This window comes from Hemitrygon akajei, chromosome 23 (genome assembly GCF_048418815.1).
Source record: "Hemitrygon akajei chromosome 23, sHemAka1.3, whole genome shotgun sequence".
NCBI lineage: Eukaryota > Metazoa > Chordata > Chondrichthyes > Myliobatiformes > Dasyatidae > Hemitrygon > Hemitrygon akajei.
This window is the reverse complement of record NC_133146.1, coordinates 54969723-54988625: the sequence shown is the minus strand read 5'-3', so window position 1 is coordinate 54988625 and position 18903 is coordinate 54969723.

Below are 18903 nucleotides of genomic sequence, written 5' to 3'. Positions count from 1 at the left end.
ATTGGCAGGTGTGAGACGTGGCTGTAAAATCATGGTTGGGAGCTTAACATCCAGGGATACACCTTGTATCAAAAGGACAGGCAGGTATACAGGGGAGGTGGTGTGACTGTGGTAAAATTGAAATTAAATCCTTAGACAGAGATGACATAGGACTGGAAGATGTAGAAAACTATTGGGTAAAATAAAGAAACTGCAAGGTAAAAGACCCTGATGGGAGTTATGTACAGGGCTCCAAACAGCAGCCAGGATGTGGGATATAAATTTCAATGGGAAATAGAAAAGACAGGTAATCAGACTAATGTTACAAAAGTCACTGGGGGATTTCAATATGCAGGTAGATTGGGAAAATCACGTTGGTGCTGGATCCCAGGAGAGGAAATTTGTAGAGATTCCTACAAGATGGCTTTGTAGAACAGCTTGTGGTTGAACTCACCAGGGGAATGGCAACTCTGTATTGAATGCTGTGTAATGAAGCAGATTTAATAAGAGAACTTAAAGTAAAGGAGCCCTTGAGAAGCAGTGATCATAATATGGTAGAATGCAGCCTGCAGTTTGAGAGGGAGAAGATAAAGTCAGATGTACCAGTATTACAGTGGAGTAAAGGGAATTACAGAGACGTGAGAGAGGAGCTGGCCAAAGTTGATTGGAAGGGGACGCTAGCAGAGATGACAACAGAACAGCAATGGCTGGAGTTTCTGGGGAAATTCAAATGGCGCTGAATAGATACATCCCAATGATGAAGAAGTATTCTATAGGGAGGACAAAGCAATTGTGGCGGACAAGGGAAGTCAAAGACAGCATAAAAACAAAAGAGATAGGAAGCAAAATTTAGTAGGATAGCAAAAGATAGTGGGAAAGAATTGGGAAGCTTTTGAAAACCAACAGAAGGCAAAAGAAAAGAACATAAGCAGAGAAAAGGTGAAATAAGAACTTAAGCTAACCGATAATGTCGAAAAGGATACCAAATGTTTTTACAGATATATAAAGAGTAAAAGAGAGGCGAGGATGGATATTGGACTGCTAGAAAATGATGCTGGAGAGGTAGTTATGGGGAGCAAAGAATGGACAGATAAACTTAATAGCACACACAAAATGCTAGAGGAACTCAGCAGGCCAGGTAGCATCAATGGAAAAGAGTACAGTCAACATTTCGAGCCGAGACCCTTTGGCAGACCCTCCTACTGAAGGGTCTCAGCCAAAAACGCTACCTGGCCTGTTGAGTTCCTCCAGCACTTTGTGTGCACTGCTTGGACTTCCAGAATCTGCAGATTTTCTCTCGTTTGTGAGATGAACTTAACAAATACTTTGCATCAGTCTTCACTGTGGAAGATACTAGCAGTGTGCCAGAAATTCAAGAGCATTAGGGGGCAGAAGTGAATGTAGTTGCTATTACTAAAGCGAAGGTGTTTGGGAAGATGAAAGATCTAAAGGTATATATCTCAGCTGGACCAGATGGGCTTTAACCAGGGTTCTAAAGGAAGGGATTGTGGAGGCATTAGTAGTGATCTTTCAAGAATCACTAGATTCTGGAATGGTTCTGGAGGTCTGGAAAATTTCAAATGTCACTCCACTCTTTAAGGGTGAAAGGAAGCAGAAGAAAGTAAACTATAGGCCAGTTAGCCTGACCTCGGTGGTTGGGAAGATGCTGGATTCCATTATTGTGGATGAGGTTTTGAAGTACTTGGAGGCAAATGATAAAGTAGACCGAATTCAGCATGGTTTCCTTCAAGGGAAATCTTGCTTGACAAATGTATTGGAATTCTTTGAGGAAATTGATGGTAAATTGATGGAGAAAATCCTAAAAGGCAGGATTTATGAACATCTGGAGAAGCATAATATGATTAGGAATAGTCAGTCTGGCTTTGTCAAAGGCAGGTCATGCATTATGAGCCTGACTGAATTTTCTGAGGATGTAACTAAACACATTGATGAAGGAAGAGCAGTAGATGTAGTGTATATGGATTTCAGCAAAGTATTTGATAAGGTACCCCATGCAAGGCTTATTGAGAAAGTAAGGAGGCATGGGATCCAAGGGGACATTGCTTTGTAGATCCAGAACTGGCTTGCCCACAGAAGGCAAAGAGTGGTTGTAGACGGGTCATATTCTGCATGGATGTCGGTCACCATGTGCCTCAGGGATCTGTTCTGGGACCCTGCTCTTCGTGATTTTTATAAATGACCTGGATGAAGAAGTGGAGGGATGGGTTAGAAAATTTGCTGATGACACAAAGGTTGGGGGTGTTGTGGGAAGTGTGGAGGGCTGTCAGAGGTTATAGCAGGACATTGATAGGATGCAAAACTGGGCTGAGAAGTGGCGGATGGAGTTCAAGTGTGAGATGGTTCACTTTGGTAGGTCAAATATGATGGCAGAATATAATGGTAAGACTCTTGGCAGCGTGGAGGTTCAGAGGGATCTTGGGGTTCAAGTCCATAGGACACTCAAAGCTGCTGTGTAGATTGACTCTATGGTTAAGAAAGCATATTGGCCTTCATCAAGCATGAGATTGAGTTGAGGAGCTGAGAGGTAATGTTGCAGCTATATATGACTCTGTTCAGACCCCACTTGGGGTACTGTGCTCAGTTCTGGTTGTCTCACTACAGGAAGGATGTGGAAACCATAGAAAGGGTGCAGAGGAGATTTACAAGGATGTTGCCTGGATTGGGGAGCATGCCTTATGAGAATAAGTTGACTGAACTCGACCTTTTTTCCTTGGAGCGACGGAGGATGAGAGGTGACCTGATAGAGGTGTACAAGACAATGAGAGGCATTGATCATGTGGATAGTCAGAGGCTCTATCCCAAGGCTGAAATGGTTAGCAAGAGAGGGCAGAGTTTTAAGGTGCTTGGAAGTAGGTACAGAGGAGATGTCAGGGGTAAGTTTTTTACGCAGAGAGTGGTGAATGTGTGGAATGAGCTGCGGGTGACAGTGGTGGAGGCAGATACGATAATATCTTTTAAGAGACTCTTGGACAAGTACATGGAGGTCAGAAAAATAAAGGGTTATGGGTAACCCTAGGTAATTTCTAAGGTAAGGACACATTCGGCACAGCTTTGCGAGCCAAAGGGCCTGTATTGTGCTGTAGGTTTTTCTATGTTTCTAAATGTGGTGAACTACATATACCTGTCTGGACACGCCCCTCTGCTGACTGCTCCTGTGGCTCCTCCCACAGACCCCTGTATAAAGGCGGTTGAAGGCACTGCTCTCCCCTCAGTCTCCAGGATGTTGTGGTCTCTTGCTGCTAATCGTGGTGTCTTGCAGCTAATAAAAGCTTATCATTCGCCTCCCGTCTCTGAGAGTTATTGATGGTGCATCACTAAGTAACAGGTAGGTTAGACAAAGGACAGTCAGTGGATGTTATTTACTTGGATTTTCAGAAGGCCTTTGACAAGACACCACACATGAGGCTGCTTAACAAGATAAGAGCCTGTGCTATTACAGGAAAGGTACTAGCATGATTGGCTGATTGGCAGGAGGCAAAATAGGAATAAAGAGGGCATTTTCTGGTTGGCTGCTGGAGGCTGCTGCTGTTCCACAGGGGTCAATTTTGGGACCATTTCTTTTCACGTTATATGTCAACAATTTGGATGACAGAATTGATAGCTTTATGGCCAACTTTCCAGAGGATAGAAAGATAGATAGAGGGGCAGTTGGCTTTGAGGAAGTAGGGAGTTTGCTGAAATATTGGACAGAATGGGAAAATGGGCAAAAAAGTATCAGATGGAATATAGTGTATAGCCATGCACTTTGGTAGAAGGAATAAAAGCACAGACTACTTTCTAATCAGGGAGAAAATTCAAAAATCAGAGGTGCAATAGGACTTGGGAGTCTTATCCAGGACTTCCTAAAGGTTAAGTTGCAAGTTGTCGGTTGTAAGGAAGGTAAATGCAATGATAGCATTCATTTTGAGAGGACTAGAACATAAGAACAAGGATGTGATGCTGAGGCTTTATAAGGCATTGGTTAGAGCGCATTTTGTGAACAGTTTTGGGCCCCTTATCTCAGAAAACATGTACTAGCATTGGAGAGGGTTCAGAGGAGGTTCACAAGAATGATTCTGGGAATGAGGAGCGTTTGATGGATCTGAGACTGTACTTGCTGAAGTTTTGAAGAATGAAGGCAATCATATTGAAATTTATCGAATATTGAAAGGGCTAGACAGAGTGAACGTGGAGGGAATGTTTTCTATAGTGGGTGCCTCAGAATAGAGGGATGTTCATTTAGAACAGAGATGAGAATGAATTCCTTTAGCCAGAGGGTGATGAATCTGTGTAATTCATTGCCACAGACAGCTGCAGAAACCATGTCATTCGGTAATATTTAAAGCAGAAGTTGACAGGTTCCTATTAGTAGAGGCATCAAAGGTTATGGGGAGAAGACAGGGGAATGGGGACAAAATGGAAAATAAATCAGACATGATCAAATGGCCCAGCAGAGTTAATGGGCAAAGTGGCCGAATTCTATTCCTATGTCTTATGGTCTAAATGGCTTTCTTTGGTTTTGCTAACTATTCCAAACTGTGCCACTCAATCAGGTTACTTGGCAGTCTCGATAAGCAAGACGTTCGCAGTCTGAACTAACTAAAATGTAGTCATTTTAAAATTACTTTGCAAATGTACAAAACAATCTGTCCTATTTAGTTAATAGGTCAAGTGAATGGTTCTGATTGATATCCACCCTGTATAGCCTAGTCGCTGGCCAAAACTGTTCACATTTCCATGTTCTTTCCCTTGCCTAGTGACTATAGCCAATGAACTCAGCAGGACATGATGGACAAGAACATTTTTGTCACTTAGACTAGAGGATGGTATTCTAGTGTCATAAACATTCATAGAACTTCAGTAGGAGTGGTGGTACATCTGCATTCATAGCTCCCACTTATTGTATGAAGAAAAGATGAAGATCTTAAATTCTTCCTTCTAAACAATCTGTTTTTTTCTAATTATATTCTTCCGGAGAGGGAAACCAAAGGTCTATGAGCTAGTCCTCATCAGAGGATCAGGGGTGGAGAAGGTTAGCAACTTTAAATTCTCAGGTGTTACTATTTCAGAGGACCTGTCCTGGGCCCAGCACGTAAGTGCAATTGCGAAGAAAGCACGGCACCGCCTCTATTTCCTTATAAGTTTGCGGAGATTCAGCATGATATCTAAAACTTGATGAACTTCCATAGATGTGTAGTTTTTTTTAGGAATCTCAGCCTGATCTGGAAACGCCAATGCTTTTGAACAGAAAATCCTACAATAAGTAGTGGATGCAGACCAGACCATCACTGGTAAAGCTCTCCCCACCATTGAGCAATCTGCATGAAACATTGTCGAAGGAAAATAGCATCCATCACCAGGGACCCCACCATCCAGGTCATGCTCTCTTCTTGCTGCTATCGGGTAGAAGGTACAGGAGCCTCAGGACTCACTCCACCAGGTTCAGGAACAGCTACTACCCCTCAACCATCAGGCTCTTGAACAAAAGGGGATAACTTCACTCAACTTCATTTGCCCCATCATTGAAATGTTCCCACAGCCAATGGGCTTACTTTCAAAGACTCTTCATCTCATGTCCTTGGTATTTATTGCTATTTATCTATATTTGCATTTGTTGCTTCTGAACTCTGGTTAAACACCCTAGTTGTGCAGTCTTTCACTGATTCTGTTGTATTTACTGTTCTATAGATTTGTGAATATGCCCACAAGAAAAGGTTTGTATATCTACTTTGATTTTCCTCATGTTTTCTCTATCATTCCATAATGTGCTTCTGTAATGTCTATTACCCCAGGATCTCTTTTAATCAAAACTAGCTCCTTCATTATAATTATAACTATAAAATAGAGTTTTAGACTAACATTCTGTGAAATGAATCTGAATCCCACCATGACAACTGTGGAATTTAAATTTAAGTATTTACAAAATCTGATATTTTTTAAAAAACTCGTCTCAGTAACAATAATCATAAAACTGCTATATTTTCATAAAAACCTTGTTCATTCATGTCCCATATGAAAAGAAATCTGTCATCTTCCAGTCTTTATATGGACTTGACTTTAAGGCGCTTATATATAAGGCAGAGATTGTCAGGGCATGATGGGATATGGGAGAAGGTAGGAGAATGGGGCTGAGAGGGAGATGGATCAGCCACAATGAAATGGCAGAACGGACATAATGGGCCGAGTGGCCTAATTCTGCTCCTGTATCTTATTGTCTTATGGTCTTGACTTTTCATGTACTTGTCACTCAAATGTCTCCTTGCAAACACAATTGGCTCTGCAGATGCTGGAAAACCAGAGCAACACACGCCAAATGCTGGAGGAAGCCAGCAGGTTAGGCAGTACCCATGCAGGACAATAAACAGTCAATGTTTCAGGCTGAGACTCTTCAAAAGGCCCTGAGATTACAGAGAGAAGACAGGATAATGATGTTAAGAGGGAAAATAAATAAGCTACGATCAAATGGTGAAACAGACTCATTAGGCTGAATGGCCTAATTCTGCTCCTATGTCTTATGGTCATGATGTCTAATGGTATTTTGCAGTGAAAGTCATCTCTATCTATCACTATGATTGAAGTATTACACAGTGATATATAAAATTATGGGTTTGAATTTCTCATGCATTGAGTGGCGGGGTGGAGATACGTCTCTACCAAAGGAGTTGTAAGGTGCCTCTCCACTGGCCTGTAGGTCACTCTTGGGCAAGGCATAGCCCTTGCTTGGCCCCCTAATCATGGTCATGTGAAGCCATGGGAGCAGTTGGGGATTGGTCGTAGGATCAGCTGGTGTATATCACAAGTCCTGGTTATGCAACCACTGATGCCAGATAGACAATCTCTGAAGAGTATTGATAAAGACACTGCCCAGAAGAAAGCAATGACAAACCACTTCTGTAGAAAAAATTGCCAATAACAATCATTGCCATTGACCATGATTGCCTATGTTAGATGACACGGCACATAATGATAATGGTGATGTGTAGTTAATTTATGGAACTTTTCAAACACATGGTACATGGTATGATTGTGATATACACTGAAGTCTGTGACCTTCTAAAATTAAATTGAAACAGAAATATGCCTATAAAGAATTATTCATATTTAATATTTGTACAGTTTCCTACTTGAAAGTGCAATATATCTGATAACCACTGGATGTAGCTTGGCATTTAAGGAAGAAAGGTTTCCTTTACAGCCATTTAAATAGATCAAAACCTGCTTTGATATCACTGTTGCTGCTTTAATTTCTCCAGTGAAATGATGAATGGAAATTTCAGATTGGTAACAGAAAACCAGCAGATCACAATTAATTAAATCATGCAATTTTGATACCTCCTCCACGCCTAAATTAGGAAGATTGGATAAAAATGCCTTTATTCTTGCTCTTGGATGAGCAAAAGTTAATATAATTAGGTATTTGTTGACATCCCCCTTGCTGGCCATCCTAATCTTATCTAATTCTCCAACACAACATTGTTTGCCAACCTGATTCATGGCCAAAATTTCATTGCCCTTAAATCTTAAAGGCAACCCTACCCATTGGAAACGGTTCCAATATCAATCCACAGATCCATTTCAAGAAATTTAGAGCTGACGGTCTATCATTTACCAGTAGAAACACTGCTTCATTGTTAACAATCAATTAAGTACCAACAGTTTTGAGCTATTAACAAAATAAGTTGATTGTTTATTCATTGAAACAAATATGTCATTAATATGTTTCTTCTGGATTTGAACGAGGCAGGTTCTTTGTTTGAATTGGTTGGTGACTGTTAGTGTTAGTTCCCTGCTGCTGGTCCCAGTGCTGTACTGACGATTCTTTGTAGTGAACATTTAATAAAACAGTTGTAATCATAATATTTGTGCCTCGTTCGGGACAACTGAAATACCTTCTGGACAATATTATCTTCAGATCCAGCACCTTACATCAATATTGTAAAAGAATAGGCTGATCAGGGATAGTTGGTATGGCTCAGTGTGAATGAAAATAATACCTCACTAATTTGAGTGAAATTTTTGAGGAGGTATCTAAGAAAATTCACTTTCGTGAAGTTTGGTTCTGAACGTTATTTGCTTACTTTTATTGCATGCATGATTTTTTTTTGGATGTTTGACTGTTTTTTTTCATGGGTTCTTTTGGGATTCTTTGACTTGTGGCAGCCTGTAAGGAGATGAATCTCAAGGTTGTATATAGTATACATACTTCGATGATAAATGCACTTTGAATGTTGAATTATGTGGATTGCTAGAGGCAGGATGTCCAAATGGATTGTGGTAAAGTACTTGACTCAGCCTTGTTCAGGAGGCTGATCCAGGAGGTAACGAGAGCAACAGATAGTGGTAGAAGGGTACCTTTCCAATTGGAAGTCTATAACCAGTGATACACTGCAGAGGTCATTGCTGGGACACTTGTTATGACATATACAGTATTAACAACTTGTGTATAAATATAGGAGGTTCAGTGTAATTAGAAAGCTTATATATGGCATGAAAACTGTTGGCTTTTTGGAAAGTGTGGGGGTTGTCTAATGCTACGAGATTTATATCAGATAGAAAATTGAGTAGACCTTTCACAGATGCAACTTAACCCTAACAGGCACAAAGTTATGTAATTTGGAAGTCAAATAAAGGACATGTACTGCATAGTAAATGGTAGGACACTAAGTAATGTTGAAGAATAGAGGGACCTATGGGTTCAAGTCAATAGTTCCCTGTAAGTGGCAATGCATGTAGATAGGGTAGTTAAAAAGGAATATGGCATGCTTGCCCTCATAGAACAGGGCATAGAATAGAAAAGTTAGGATATTGTATTGCAACTTTGCAAAACACTTGTTAAGCCTGCACTTATAAGTATAGCGCGTGGCTCTGTTTGCTGTGCTATAGGAAGGATATGGTTGTGTTGGCAAGAATACAGAAAAAGTTCACCAGGATGTTACCCGGATTGGAGGACTTGAGTTATACTGGGTTTGAACAATACTAACCAACAAGCATGAGAACATGGCCCCTGTACCCCCCTCCCCTGCAACTTGATTCTCAGCTTCCTTATCAGGAGAGCACAGGCAGTATGGTTTGGTAATATCATCACCTCCTTGCTGATAGTCACACCTCAAAGAATGCGTGGTTAGCCCGCTGCTCCACTCTCTCTACACTCATGGCTGTGTGTCCTGTGTGTCACCAGTTCCCATCCTTTGCCCTCTCTCACTTTATCTCCTTGCCTTCCCATTGCCTCACTCTGCTGCTCCTCCATGCTTTCCTTTCTTCCATGGCCTTCTGTCTCCTTGTATTAGATCCACTTTCTCCAGCCCTGTATCTCTTTAACCAACTTCCCAGCTCTTTACTTCATCCCTCCGCCCTCCTGGTTTCACCTAACACCTTGTGTTTCTCTCTGCCCTCCCCCACCTACTCCTCAGCCTTTTTTCTCCAGTTCTGATGAAGGGTTTCCGCCTGAAACATCGACTATAAGCACAGTTCAAATGCCACCTATAAATTTGCTGACCCCACAATTGTTGGCAGAATCTCAGATGGCAATGAGGAGGCATACGGGAGTGAGAAAGATAAGCTGGTCGAGTGGAGTTCCAGTAGCAACCTCGCGCTCAAAGTCAGCAAGACCAAGGAAAGGAAAGTCAGGAGTACAATCATCAGTCCGCATTGAAGGGTCAGTGGTGTAAAGGTGAGCAGCTTCGAGTTCCTAGTTGCGGACGTACCCAGCTCCTTCACAGGCACAACCCTACCCACCATCAAGGACGTCTTCAATTTCAGTGCCTCAGGAAGGTGCCATCCATCATTAAGGATCCTCACCATCTGGGACGCATCCTTTTCAGATTTCCACCTTCTGGGGCAGGTAAAGGAGCCTGAACACCCATGGGATCATTCCTTCCACCGTCAGTTTCGATGAACTCTACCTCACTATTCCTCTTTTCTGCCAGTTATATATTTTAGTAACTTACAACAATTTTTATGACTTGCTCTGTACTGCTGCCACTAAACAAGAAATTTCATGACATATGTCAGTGATACCAAACCTGTGTCTGATTGTCTTCCCTGGTTGAAGGAGGCTGAGCAATGACCTGACAGAGGCATATAAAATACAAGGGGTATAGATAAAGTTCAAAATTCAAGATCAGACTACTTTTATTATCGAAGTACGATTGCACTATGCAACTTCGAGGTTCGTCTCCCCTACAGGCAGCCATAAAACAAGAAACCCACAAAAACCTATATATATATATATATATAAAACAACACATAATGTGCAGGGTGATACAAAAAACAAAATCATGCAAGCAATAATAGTAAGCAAATGGAATTTGGAATGAAAGTGAGTTCTTGCGCTCAAGACCCAGAATAGTTGGACCAGTCCCACGGTCTCAACCTCAGGGCAGTGAAGAGCGGAATAAACATCATTGAGCATTCATAAATTAGGTAATCAAAATCTTTTTCCCATGTAAGGGTATCAGAGAAACGTAAGCTTACGTTGAGAGGAAGGAGTGTGAAAGGGTATTTGAGAGAAAAGTGTTTTTACACGTAGAGAATACTTGATGTCAGAGGAGGTTATGCAGTCAGTTGCAATCACTATGTATAAGAGACATTTCAATGAGCACTTAAATAGAAAGCCATAGAAAGGGTGCAAAGGAGATTTACAAGGATGTTGCCTGGATTGGGGAGCATGCTTTATGAGAATAGGTTGAGTGAACTTGGCCTTTTCTCCTTGAAGCGAAGGAGGTTGAGAGGTGACCTGATAGAGGTGTACAAGATGGCGAGAGGCATTGATTGTGTGAATGGTCAGAGGCTTTTTCTCAAGGCTGAAATGGTTGCCACAAGAGGACACAGGTTTAAGGTGCTGGGGAGTAGGTACAGAGCAGATGTCAGGGGTAAGTTTTTTACTCAAAGAGTGGTGAGTGCGTGAAATGGGCTGCTGGCAATGGTGGTGGAGACGGATATGATAGGGTCTTTTAAGAGGCTTTTGGATAGGTACATGGAGCTTAGTAAAATAGAGGGCTATAGGTAAGGTAGGGACGTATTTGGCACAACTTTGTGGGCTGAAGGGCTTGTATTGTGCTGTAGGTTTTTTATGTTTCTATGTAAAGATACAGACATATTGCAGGCAAAAGGGATTACTGTAGACAAGCAAAAAGGATAAGTATGGATGTGATGGGCCAAAGGGCCGATTTCTGTGCTATACAACTCTTTCACATAAGGGCCCTATGGTGCAAGGACTGTTTACGCTAATGGTTTAGATAGCTTGTTATTTGGTACATTTAAACATTTAATATTTAAAATATTTACAAATACTCATACACCATTTGGATGGAGAATATGCCAAGCAAAACATGACAAAAATAACACCATGACAACTCTATATAAGTTTTTGGAAAGAATAAAGCTGTATGCACATTAGAAGACTTTTCTCACACTCATTAACAAAGACAAGACAAAAATATAAAATACTGCAGACGCTAGAAATCTGGATGAGAAAATAGAATATGCTGAAAATCCAGGCTGCATTTGAGAAGAAGCAAACTATCAATATGCGTAGACCTTTCTCAGTGCCCCTTCAGAATGTTAGGTTCATCTGAGGTCATACCTCATTCTTCTGTACTCTACAAGAAACGCCATTTATTTGAGGCTACTGTTAAAGGACAAGAACTAAATCTATAAAATAGCTGGGAATCTCTTTGTTCATTTGGGGCACTATTTCACTTAATTCGGGCCCATCTCCTTTCACTAGAGAGGACAATAAACTCAGAAGTGGAAGATGAAACTGCAGCACAAAATTTTTTTTTGATAGGTTGTGGGAGGGAAATTACATAAAATTTTCTGTTCCTGTAGGAAAATATAATAAAATAAAAACTAGGGGCAGGAGTAGGATACACAAGTGTTTGAACCTGGTCAACTAATCAGAAAGATCACGAGTGTTGTGGTTGTCAACCTCAACAATTTATTAATAATCCCCAAGCGTCTTGATCCTCCCAGAAATCTATTTTTATGTAAAAGTTCAAAGTTCACAGTGATTTTATCAAAGTGCCAAAGTATTAAGCATTGCCATTAGAGCTGTCCTTGATTCGGGGTAGGATTGTCCCTGTGCAGGAGCCAGTTGTATCCACAAAGTATTGAAGTATTATTCCAAAATAGTAAATGTTACCATTTACCACTTTGAAATTCGTTTTCTTGCAGGTATTCACTGGAAAACAAGACATATAATAGAATTTACAAAAAACTGTACATAATCAGAGAAATTCTAACAACCAATGAGAGAAAGAAAACAAATCGTGCAAATAAAGAAATAATACTGTGAAAATGAGTTGTAAAGAGCACAACTTAGATTCATCATCTAAAGCTCTCTAGGTTAAAGGCTTACAAGATTGACAATACTCCAAAGAAATTCTTCCTCACTTCAATTTCAGATGGTTGACCTTTAATCAAACTCTCTTCAGACTTATTCTAGACTCCCTCAGCGGTGAACCACCTCACAACACAGTTCCTTCTCCGTGCTCCCTCAGAATGCTGTAAGTTTCTCTGAGGTCATACCTCATTCCTCTGCACTCTACAGTATAGGCCCAAGATTTCTTCATAGAACAAATAATTCATCAGTCATCAATTTAATTCTTCAATTTTGAAATACAGTAGAGTTCAGCTAATTGGGCCATTGGTTAACCAGGACAAGCATTTACTTCAGACAACTCTTAAAGAATAAAAATTAAATCTAGAAAATCCTTTCATTTATTCACAACACTATGCTGCTTTAATTGGAGCAGGCGTCCATACAGTTTCTAACTAACATCAGCTGTTATGTGGCAGTTAGACACTGTACCGTGTTTAGAGCGATCAGTTTTTAAATAGCGTCAGTCACATGCATTTGCAAAATTCAGTGATTTTTGTCACGTAGTTGGCAAGAAATAAGCAGTAAGACAATTTGGAACTGTACCTGTAGTTTTTTTTTAACATTAATATCTTGCTTTGCTCTGTCTATTTTTCCTTTCACTGTCTTGTATGATTTATACTCTGTGTATTGTACAGGCCAATGTGCGAGCAGATTTTCGTTGTACTTGCATTGCGCACATGATAAAAAATTTGGACAAATTTGGCTATCTGCAGGATATCACATTTTTAAGAATGCCTTGCACTGCTGCTCTGACTGGCCTGTCCTTCTATAATCCTCAATGCATCTGAGTTGGTTCCCTACTCTGATAGTAATGGTGAAGGCTGTGTGGGGCCATGTGGTTACAGACTGTGATGGAATATGATGGTGCTCCTACTGATAGAACATGGACGCAGAGCTGTTCCATACCTACACGTTCATCACAATAATAGTAACACATGACCCAAACAACGATGCCCTCCGGGTAAAGATACATCACAAGGACTGTGTGGAGGTTACTCTTATCAATACTGTCATGGGATGATGCATCTACAACAGGTTGATTAGTGAGGATGAGGTTATGTGGGTTTATCCCTCGTTACCAGGCACAGACATGTCCTGTCATTTCTGCTCATTTGCTAATATTCTTCATAAGAGCAGCATCCATCACCCCCCACCCTTCCCCCATCACCCAGGACATGCCCTCTTCTCATTGCTACCATCAGATAGGAGGTACAGGAGCCTGAAGGCACACACTCAATGATTCAGGAACAGCTTCTTCCCCTCTGCCGTCAGATTTCTGAATGAACATTGAACCCATGAACACTACCGCACTACACTTTTTTGCGCTAATTTTTAAATTTAATTTAACTAATTAATATATATATATATTTACTGTAATTCATAGTTTTTATTATTATATATTGCAATGTACTGCTGCCTCAAAAACAACAAATTTCATGACATGCTGGTCACATTCAAAATGCAGGACTGTTGATTCTCACAGCATGCAAAGATCCATGGGGGTGGGGGTCCAGGTATGGTAGTCACATCGAGGTATCCCAGAGGTGCTCTACCTTTGGTAGGTCTGCCCTACTGATAAGACTGAAGGCTGCTGGAGATTGTGATGGGGGTATTTGGGAAATTAATGGAAAGGTATGATATGGTGTTGTCAGTTTTCTACTTGATTCTTTTGTGAGGATGTTTTCCTAACTTTGACAGCAGTCTCCAGATTCGCATGAGGAGGGCTAGCAAGGTTGAGTGAGCTCTGTTTAAATCCAATTTGTAGATCAATTCTTGGGTGGTCTTTCCGGTGTTATTCTTATTATGTATAAACTTAGGGATCTGACACAACTGAATGGCTTGCTGGATCATTTCAGAGAGTAGTCAAGAGTCAACTTCATTGCTGTGGGTCTTTATGTTTGGAAGAAATAATAAGAAACATAGATAATGGGAAGATAACAGAGAATATTTGTTTCCTGTAGTAAATCAGTTGGCTTGGCCTTGTTTAATGAAATAAATGGACAATAGTTCACTGACCTTGCAGTGTCACTTGCCAGAGAGGCAACTGGCTTGTATCAATCTGTTTTGATTGTTTTCCCAGTTCACAGTCTCTCGGGAGGACAACATATCCACTATACTCTGCCGTGGGGTCGTCAAAAGCATCATTCATAGAACAGAATTCACAGAAAACAACCTTCTGGCTGTTAACGCAAACAGAGGCAGAAAAACAAGCACAATTCACAATGCAAACAAAAATTAAAGCGACTCGAAATATTATCCTGCAAATACAGAGAAGCAAACTTTGTCATATTCATGAATGTGCATCGACATTGCTTCTGCTATTTTTAAGAGAAGAATTTTATAGCAATGATTTTTTAAAAACTACATCTAAGTAGGTGTCTCTGATTGGCTGAGTTAATGATGTGCTCACTTTCAGCCTTGGTCTTCCCAACCCAGATCCTTTGCAACTGCTACCACTGTGGTCCCATTCATATACAGTACTGTGCAGAAGTCATAAGTTCATTGATCATAAGATATAGGAGCAGAATCTGGCCATTTGGCCCATCAAGTTTGCTCCACCATTTCATCATGGCTGATCCATTTTCCCTCTCAGCCCCAATCTCCTGCCTTTTCCCCATATCCCTTCATGCCCTGACTCATCAAGAATCTATCAGCCTCTGCCTCCTCAAATTACTCAATGACTTGGCCTCCACAGCTGCCTGTGGCAACAAATCCCACAGATTCGCCACGCTCTGGCCAAAGGAACTCCTCCACATTTCCATTCTAAAAGGATGCTCCCTTTATTCTGAGGCTGTGTCCTCTGGGATTGGACTCCCCCACCATAGGAATCATCATCATCTCCACATCCGTTCTATCAAGGCCTTTCTACATTCCATATGTTTCAATGAGGTTATCCACTCATTCTTCTGAATCCCAGTGAACACAGGCCCAGAGCCATCAAACACTCCTCATTTGACAAGCCTTTCAATCCATGAATCATTTTTGTGATCCTCTTTTGAAACTTCTCCAATGTCAGCACATCCTTTCTTAGATAAGGGACCCTGAACTGCTCACAATACTCCAAGTCAGGCCTCACCAATGCTTTATAAAGCCTTGTCATTACATCAAATGGCCAATCAAAAACTTACCACAAAACATCAGAATAAGCTATCGCAGCACTACTGAATTCAGGAGCATCAGCAGGTACCAGTATCTGAACACAAACAATCAAATCCCCAAAGTCTCACCCAATTCAGTCAGTCAGCAATTAATGATAGACTGATTCCATAACTGCCTCTCAAAGTCCAACCCAACGTCTGCATCATGAGAGGTGTAAATGGCTAAGGCCAGCCAAAGGGCTCTGGTGAAGTTGTATAGGCAAATCTCCTGTACAGTGGATACAATGGATTACAGAAACTTCAATGAACTCCAAATGAGAAGTCATCAATGCCCTGTGCTCCACTGGGAGCTAAGGATCCAAGAAGAAGATTCCATAACCACCATCATCATCTTTATGTACTGTGTCACATGATATGGGTGATCATGGTCTTTCCATTAGCATGATTGTGCTTGCTAAATTTTACTACAGAAGTGGTTTGCCATTGCCTTCTTCTGGGTAGTGTCATTAGAAGATGGGTGACCCCAGACATTATCAATACACTTCAGAGATTGTCTGCCTGATGTCAGTGGCCGCATAACCAGGACTTGTGCTATGCATCAGCTGCTCGTCCCATCCGCCACCTGCTGTCATGGCTTCACATGACTGATCAGGGGTGGGGGGGGGGCTAAGTAGGTGCCACACCTTTCTCAAGGGTGACCTGCAGGCTAGCAGAGGGAAAGAGTGTCTTACACCTCCTTTGGTAGAGACGTATCTCCACCCTGCCATAACCAGTGCTCCTAGATAGCCATCGTCTACTTGATTCAAGTACCCCATTTCCCACTGATGCTTAAAAAAGCAAATATACCAAGCCAGAAAAGATATAAAATCCATAGATTGACAATTTTCATAATAATGGACACTTGAAATTCAGTTATTAAAATCCCACAAATCACAGAAAAAAATGCTTCTCTCTCTGAACTTCCATATTTCCATTTCATCCACCATGTTGCCACATTGTGGTGAACTACATATACCTGTCTGGACACGCCCCCTGCTGACTGCTCCTGTGGCTCCTCCCACAGACCCCTGTATAAAGGCGATTGAGGCCTGAGCCCGGCCTCTCAGTCTCCAGGATGTAGTATGGTGGTCAACCACTGCTTGTTCCTGCTTCCAGTCAATAAAAGCCGATATCCGTCTCAGAGTGAGTTATTGATGGTGCATCAATTTTATTGACTGGTTCACCACACATATACCTGTCTGGACATGCCCCCTGCTGACTGCTCCTGTGGCTCCTCCCACACTCATTCTGTTTGCAATGAAATGAAGCACTAACTCCCTTTCATCCTTCACAGGTACAAACTGACCTGCTGTGTGTTCCAGCATTTGTAATGGTTTTGGTGTTATAAGAAATAGATAAGCAATCATTAACTAAAGTACATCAGTTTTGCACAACATTTGGCACAGCTTAAAACTTACATAACATTTGGCATGTCGTTATACTGACACAATGTTGTAGTTTGTGACTTTGTAAACAATGCTACTGAAGATCTATTGTAAATGCAGAATTCCATTGCATATGTGGAATTTCAATTGCTTACCAATGGAGACAGAAGCTGGATGCGTGTATTTGTTTAACTAAGCAATGGATTACCTTTAGCCACAGGATACAGAGAACAATGGCTTCAGTTCAATTTAGTTATGCAGTGAGATCCATAGCTGACATAAAGCAAATTGACACATATGGTGAGCATCTGCAACACCATTTCCCACCCTCCCCAACGGCTAGCTGACTATTAGTAGCAGGATGAACATTGGCAGCTAAATAGAATTACTAAAATGGCGCCACATCCTCAAACATGGCCAGGCCTCTCAGTGATGACAATGCGCCTGTGGAGCAGATGGCCCAGCCCACGTCATCTTCATCTGCAGTCCAAGCCGAAAGGAACTGCTGCATTCCACCCACAGCTCTCGAAACAGACTGCGTAATATTTTAACTAAAATCACTGAATTGTAAAAAAAGCAGAAGATAGCTGACAGCTCCATCAGGAACACTAACCTCCCAAGCATTGATGACACCATTAAAAGGCAATGCCTCAAAACGAAGGCATCCATCAATAAAGAGCCCCATCACCCAGGAAATGCTCCCTTCTCATTACTACCATCAGAGAGGAGGTACAGGAGCTTGAAGAGGTGCACTCAACCTTTCAGGAACAGCTTCTTCCCCACCACCATGAAGATTTCTGGATCCATGAACATTACCTCACTATTTTTGCTGTCTTGTTGCACCACTTTTATATATAAAATTAACTCTGGTTCTGATTCTGAGAAATGTTTAAGATAAGCTGAATGTTGTGAAATAATAAAAATACTGAAAAACTCAGCAGGCTGGGCCTGAGAACTAGGAACAACCTGAGGTTTTACCAATTTAAACACCGGGCCAGATTGGAAAGGTCAAACGTCAAATGCAGGCCAAATTGAGGCAACAGGCCCCAGGCTCAAGACCGTATCAAAGCAGCAGGGCCTGAGTCTAATAGTGAGGAATAATCTGAGGTTTGGCCAGATTATGAAGGCCAGGGTGTCAGTGCCAGAGGCGAGGGACAGGGGGTATTCAGCTTGCTGCTATGCAAGTTTTACTCATTTCCGTACTGAATTGAGTCTGTGGCTGTAACAAACATATTCCTGAATTGACTGTGACTGGCTTCGTGGCTATGGTCTCATTGTCGTGAACTTCAGTTCTGAATATTATTTGCTTACTTTTATTGTTGATATGATTTGTGTTTTTCTGCACATTGGGTGTTTATTTGAAGGTCTTTTTAATGGGTTCTATTGGGTTTCTTTGTTTTGTGGCTGCCTGTAAGGAGACGAATCTCAAGGTTGTATATAGTACACATAGTTTGATAATAAATGTACTTTGAACTTGAAGCATCTCCAGAGAGAGACATGGAGTTAATATTTTCAGGTCAATAATCTTTTACTGTATTATTGTTTAACTTGCATCCCCGATGGTATTTTTCCTATTAAACCAATATTCATTTAAAATAAAAGCTCTTTCATCTCATGACAAGTGTTCTCCAAGTTTAAATGCTTACATCCATTGCAAAATGATTAGTGATTTTGACAACCATGACTGAGTTGAACTCCCAACGCACATCAAAGACAGTTATGTAACCCCATCACACTGACAAAATGGGACTTTTTAATATCATCTGCACTCTCAGCCAAGGGGAAAGATTTGCTACATTCAACCTAATCAGATGATGGCCATAACATCCAACTAATAAGGCTTGGAAATAATTGTCAGTGACATGGGTTCTTCACTTCAAAACCAGCTGCAACAGATCTCTGCACAAGTCAGGTTCAAACATGTCGAGCTTAGAGGGAATCGTCAGTGCTTTAGTGACATGAACCAGACGCGTGTGGCTTACCAGGTAGATATTAATGTGACCAGTCAACAGATATCCTG